At 40.1% G+C, this 6,284-nt stretch overlaps 1 long non-coding RNA gene across 1 annotated transcript in view; it reads right to left on the bottom strand.

Moving 5' to 3' along the window:
- The window catches only part of LOC108445786, an 11,189-nt gene that overhangs the window by 4,394 nt on the left and 511 nt on the right, over positions 1-6,284 (bottom strand). The window lies entirely within an intron of this gene.

Genomic DNA, 6,284 nt, shown 5'->3' on the forward strand with positions numbered 1-6,284 from the left:
AAGGGAGAAGGTTATATGTTTCTGATCTGCTTTACTGCTTTTCAACTGCAAGTAAATTAATGCACACACTAGCTTCCCCTCTGCTGTGCTGATTGGATCCTTGTACCGATTAAATATTTCACACTGATAGAGGGTGCTGAAAGCACTCAGCTGGTAATGCAGCATGTACATCAGTGATACAATAACTGAGTCTCAGGTTAAAGTCAAACAAAACCCCCAGTTTGCTGCAGTTTTGATTGGAATGAGTTTCACTTTGAATTTAAATCCTTTAGCCTGCTGCAGGGATGGCTAATTAACTGAGATCTGATAGAGGCAAAGAAATACGTTCTTAGTTCTAATGACAGGCAGGCAGGAAGTTGTCAATAAAAAAAAAAAAAAGAGAGAAAAAGAAAAAGAGAAAAAGGAGAAGAAACCAACAGACAAAAGAAGTCGCAAAAACACCCCCAACCAACTAATGCTGAGACTGTACTTCAGCACATGTAAACCTTCCTGCCCGTGTTTCACACTCAGCTTCCTTTGGCTAAAAGTCTGCCCCTGGAAAGGCTCTTTCCATCGAGTCCCAGATTTTCTTCAGCTATTTTTTTAATCCCTCTAACAAAAACTAACATTCGAGTTGTACCTAGTCGGGCAGTCGCTACCTCCTTGTTTATTAATCGTGCTTTCTGGGGCTTCCTTTAGGAAAGGGCAGGGAGACGGGAGCAGCCATACTGGGGGGGAGGAAGGCAGGAGGGGGAGGAAGAGGAGGAGGAAGGCTGCCTGCCCCCGGGTACCTTACGTCAGCCTGCGCCACGGTGACGTCTCCCTGGGGGTCATTAAAAATACTTCTGTCGAGCAATTTTCTTCTTCCTCCCCTCCTTTCTCCCCATCCCTGCCCCCGCCCAAGCTGGGGCGTCGCAGGGAGAGCGTTTGTATCAAACTGACAGGTCATTTACTGAGCGAATGGCAGGAGGAACCCGACCGTCTTTAAAACGCTTCTCCTCCTCCTCCTCCTCCCCCTCGGTTGCACGTCTTGAACACCTTTACATCGAAGTACAGCATTTTTGGAAACTGCATAAAACCTTCCCTTGTGACAATCTTCATCCTTGTTTGTATGAGAACCTTTTTAATGTCTTCTCTTTGGGCACAGGCAGCCTGGTGCCCAAGGCCTGTATGCAAAAGGAAGCTTTTTTTATGGGAGGCCAGGGATAAAATACAGACTATGAAGCCTTCTGCCTCCATAAGCATCCACCAAACTCCTCTGGGTGCCTGTGCATACACATGTGCTTGGCTGAAGCCCTGCTCATTTCTGTTTCAGTGGGTAAAGTTATGAGGGTGGTTGGCTCATGACTTAAGGTGCAGATCAGGCAGGATCAGCCATGTATATAAATAGCAACTTGGAAATATATGAGAAATACATGGAAATGCATATGATTGAACCAAAATCCTAAGACGAGGTACTAAAGTGCTGTAGCTGGTGACTGTTTACCATGCACTTGTGTATTGTCACTCTCTGAATATTAAATATTCTGTTGTTCAAGAGAATTTTATTGTGACTATTGGGTAAACGAAGAGAGGCCATGGACCTCATTGCTGAAGAAGTCTGTTCAAATGGTTTGCATGCATGGCATTATATTAGTGTGGAATGTTAAATTATTAATTGACAAGACATCATTTTGGTTTTAAAGTGGATTGCCAGTGCTCTGCAAGCTAAATAAACTCTCAGGGTTATGCCAAATATTTTCTCGTAGCCATGGGGCCACTAAGGAAAAAACCTGATATTGCTCTGAAAACAGTTGCAGTTTTTCACAATCAAACTGCTTTGTCAGAGCATCATTCTAGAAAGATTAATTGACTGAGGTCTCTGTCTACAGTGTGTAGGCGTTAAAATACAAATGTGATGGACAGTGAATTTTAGGTCCTTTTTAAACGGATCTCATATTTTACTACGAAAACATGGAGGTTTGCTGAAAGACGTGTCTGTTTTAAATCACTGCTGTGGCAGACAGCAGCCAGGAGCTGAGAATTCCTCCCTTGTAGAGCATGACCATATTCTTATTTGAGATGCATGTAGGAAGTAATGTTGACATCAGATCAGTAAGGATTTGAAGACATGATGTAAACTGCAGCAGAGTGACAATGAAGGAGCCAAAGCCTTGCACCAGAAGCAGCGCCATGTATATGGAGCCTGGCTGGAGCCTGCGTGTGCGCATATACATGCCCCATTGCTCAGTGTGTGGATCACAACAGAACCGCCAGCTGCAAACACTTTCTCGCTTTGCTCTTTCCATTGCTTTATTCACTGAACAGAATGATTTGTGGTTTGTGATAGCAGAAGTAGCATTTGAGTAACCAAGTTTGAGGCTAGAACTGTTGGACGGCCGCCTTCTCACATGAAAACCTTTACAGCACAGACCTCGCTAGAAAGGAGGGGACGGGGAGAAGGCTTACATGCACTAATAAATAGAAAGGCCAGAGTTATTTTGATACATATGGAAAAAATATTAACTCTGCTCTAAATAGTTGAGACCATGCCATGTACAAGATGGGAAATCATAAACAAGTGGCAGATTTCCAGCACATTGTGGCGTGTTTGCATGTGACCAGCATACATATTTCAAACTCCCAACTGCCTGTGGCATCCTGCAGTGAAAATGAAAGTTGTGTTGCTATTGAAAAGGCGCTGCTTCAAAATTGGTGCATTGTGTCGGCTATTATGCTGTGGATGAGAAGCAGAGACCTGCTTTCCAGCATTTAAAGCCAATATTTTTTTTCTTGTTTTCCTCTCTTTTGGCTCTTCCATTGTATCAGCATGTGTTTTCTGCTGCGGTGTCTAAAGCTTGCTTAGTTTCTTATTGTTCATTATTCCAAAAGTATCAGATAATATGTTATGCTGACTGATTCTCAAAATGCAGATTTTCTTTTTCTTTAAAAACTAAGATTATTCTTGTAAATAATCTGGCAGAAATAGAATACAGCAGATGTAGGTTTTGTTGAGGATTTTTTTTAATCTCTTGTATCATAATCTTTGTTTCTGTCAACACTCCTTTACCAACATCTTCTCAGGGTTATAATGTAAAAATGGCTGTTACAAAGGAAAAAACACAGAATAGTTCACCTCTTAACTAACACAGTTTGATTAAAGGGGCTATTTTTACAGTTTTGATTGGTACATTTTAGAAAATTAATAAAAGAGATACAGAAGAGATGATGTTGCTGCTTTTCCCTAAATAAACAGTTTTTCTGTAAGTCTACTTTGGAAGCTAATCTTGAGCACCTGATCCTTTGTATATACTTCCATATTTAGTTTCTAAAATTTTCAGTTATTTAAATAAACTTAGTATAACATTGTATCCTCAGGAGGTGACAGATGTGGGCCATTTAGTCTTTGCAAGCATACCGCAAAGACATAATATTTTCCCTATATTTACTTAGAAAAGCCACAAAACCTATATTCAAATGAAAGTTTTCCAGTTTTACAAGCATTTCATATTTATCACAACTTAGACTGAAACAAGCAGTAACCTTTATTTCTGTAGCTCTTTTGGTTGCATGCACATGAACAGACAGGATTGTGAGATTATTAGGAAAAATGTTAACATGCATCACATGCAAAGACCCAAAACTGACTCACTGATAATGCATGTAGGGAGAACAAGTAGGAATGGGATGGATGGTAGTTTGAGTAGCAAAATTTTTTTGTTGGTTTACAGAATTTCTGCTTTTGTACTTCTCAGCTAATTTGCTCCTTTGAAACAAGACAAAAAGCAATTAGTTGCTATTGAAGTTTGTCAAGAAAGTCATAATCTACTTCTACTTAATTTACTTGTTTTTTCCTCTGAGCTACCAAGGATTGTCTCTCTTTTGGTGTCAAGAAGTTTTATTTGCTTAGATGTTTTCTGTTGCTGACCCGCCTGAGAACAACATAAAGCTGTACTAATACCACTAGATTATTACTTATTAGAAATTTCAGTGAAAATATGAAATCAGAGTAATGCTGAGTGTTTCTGTAAGAAGTTTTTCATTCAGTAACCCACACGTTCATGTCTGAGGACAAACATTAAGACACTTCATCAGTACACTGGTCAATCAGGAATAGCAAGTGCTCCTAGGGCCACAAAAGAGAATTCCCAATGCTACTGACGTCAGCAGCAAACCTCTGGTTGCCTGCAATAGATCTAGGATTTCCCTCATGGACTAACTCCAGATAGGCAATGGATTTCTAGCACTGTAACCAAGGACAGCATTTTCAGACAGTCTTACGTAAGTGAACTTACATTTTACATAGGTCACAAAGCAAAAATACGACCACAGAGCTGAACTCTTAGTCTGAGAGCTTTATGTCACTGTAGGGGTTAATAAGGTGCTGAGCAGTGAAATATTCTGTAGAGCAGGAGAGGTGGTGGTCAGCTCTCCCACATGCTGTCCCAATTCTGTTTGGCATCTGCAGCAGCATACCATGGGGCATAGAAGCAGTGCAAGGAACACCAGTGGAAAACTGTGCTACAACAAACCAGAGAAATAGAGTTTTATAGAATTTTTTCATAAGCAACTTTTTCCCCCCTACATAAAACACATACCTGACCTTCTTGTCTTTCACTTGAGCACTCTTAAACTGTCAGACAGGTATATTTCTGTGTTGAAGGAAAAGCTCTTTTCTCTTCAAAACTTCTATGACACACAACAGCATAGAGAATAAGGAGAATATTGCCTATGCTTCCTTGGGATGATTGTCAGGATAATGGAGAATGAAAGGTAAAGACAAAAATGAAGAAAGCTCAAAACAATTTATACAAAGTCATGATTACTAGAGTAATACTGACATTAGAATCACAGAACCACAGATTCAATAAGGTTGGAAAAGACCTCAAAGATCATTGAATCCAGCCTTTGACCAAAAAGAAGTAATTTCTGTATATTAAAATCTGAAGCAAGTATCTCTGGTAAAGCATATGCTTGTGATTTCATATAAACACAAAAACTACAGTTCCTGGAGCAAACATATTTGTCCACTAAGCCTTTCCAGTCTTAAAATGTATGATGGGTTTAAAGGTAAGAAGGGATGTATTTTCCTAGAAGTCACTTAAGTTTTATGCTACAGGGCTTCTGCTTTATGCCCAGTAGTAAGGTTTTCAGCCTTCATTCTGGCAAGAACTAAGCATGTTTGTGACTTCATACACACACTCACACATATATACACACACCATATTTTAAACAAAGTTGACAACAAAACTCTTACGGGCTTTAACAGTAGAGCAGCAGTTTCCCAAAGGCTGTACATTAGATGTAATTGCATTAGAGTCCAAAGTTATGGTCAGTGCATAAAGTTAAACACGGGCAGAACTGTTTCCAGGATTAACTGCCTTTGATGTCAACTCTAGTAAAAATGAGATGTTTAATAATTAAAGGTATCAAAAGAGGCTTGAACCAGCATACTTTTTCCACATGTACCTAACTTGCCTAAATGGCACTAATAAGAAAAGCTTCCAAAATTACTCAAAGTGCAAAAACTTTATAGAAGTTATTTTTCTTCCCAAAAGTGAGCATTTTATGCACACACTATTATTTACCGTATGCATCTTCACAGTACCTACAGAAATCTCAAATACAAGTCTTGTAAGAGATCCTATAACAAGGTCATAATCAAAATATTCCTATTACAGATGATGGAATAGCCACTCTGTAGCAATATAAAAGAACAACTATTAAGAAAAACAGAGAACCGTTAGTTAAAATGGTGCTATGGAGAAAAGTTAGCTTGGATGATGTTAATGATGATGATAATAATAATAATAATAATTGTAATTACCGCCACAGGAAAAATAGTGGAAGTTTGTGAGGAAAAGAAAACTTTAAAGGGAAAGCAGCAAACTGACTCCAAAGTCAGGCAGAGTGAAAGAACACAGGAAGTCGCTAAGCACTGGCGTGCGGTGGGCCCGCAGAATGGATATTCAGACCAATGGAAGAGAAAACTGAAAATACCCTTCTTTAACCTTTTATTATTAATTGAAGCTGCAGTATTGCCTAGACTTATATCACGATCAGGATATTGGCTCGAGGCAAAACCCAAAGGGAAAAAAATCCAATCCAAAACCCCAACTTTGGTAGCCCAGAGTGCAACCCGCGAATTCCCGAGCAAGGAAAAGGAACCCAGCCCTTCCCCTGCCAGGAAGAAAACTGTAACCTCATCCAAACCCCAAATCCGTGCTGCCTGGGGGCCGGCGGGCCGTGTGCGTCTGCATCCCTGCGGTGATAATGCCGCTTCTCTCTCCCCCTCTCCCGGCAGAAGCTGGAAGTGCTGGTGGGCA

Source organism: Corvus brachyrhynchos, unplaced genomic scaffold (genome assembly GCF_000691975.1).
Source record: "Corvus brachyrhynchos isolate BGI_N302 unplaced genomic scaffold, ASM69197v1 scaffold523, whole genome shotgun sequence".
Classification (NCBI taxonomy): domain Eukaryota; kingdom Metazoa; phylum Chordata; class Aves; order Passeriformes; family Corvidae; genus Corvus; species Corvus brachyrhynchos.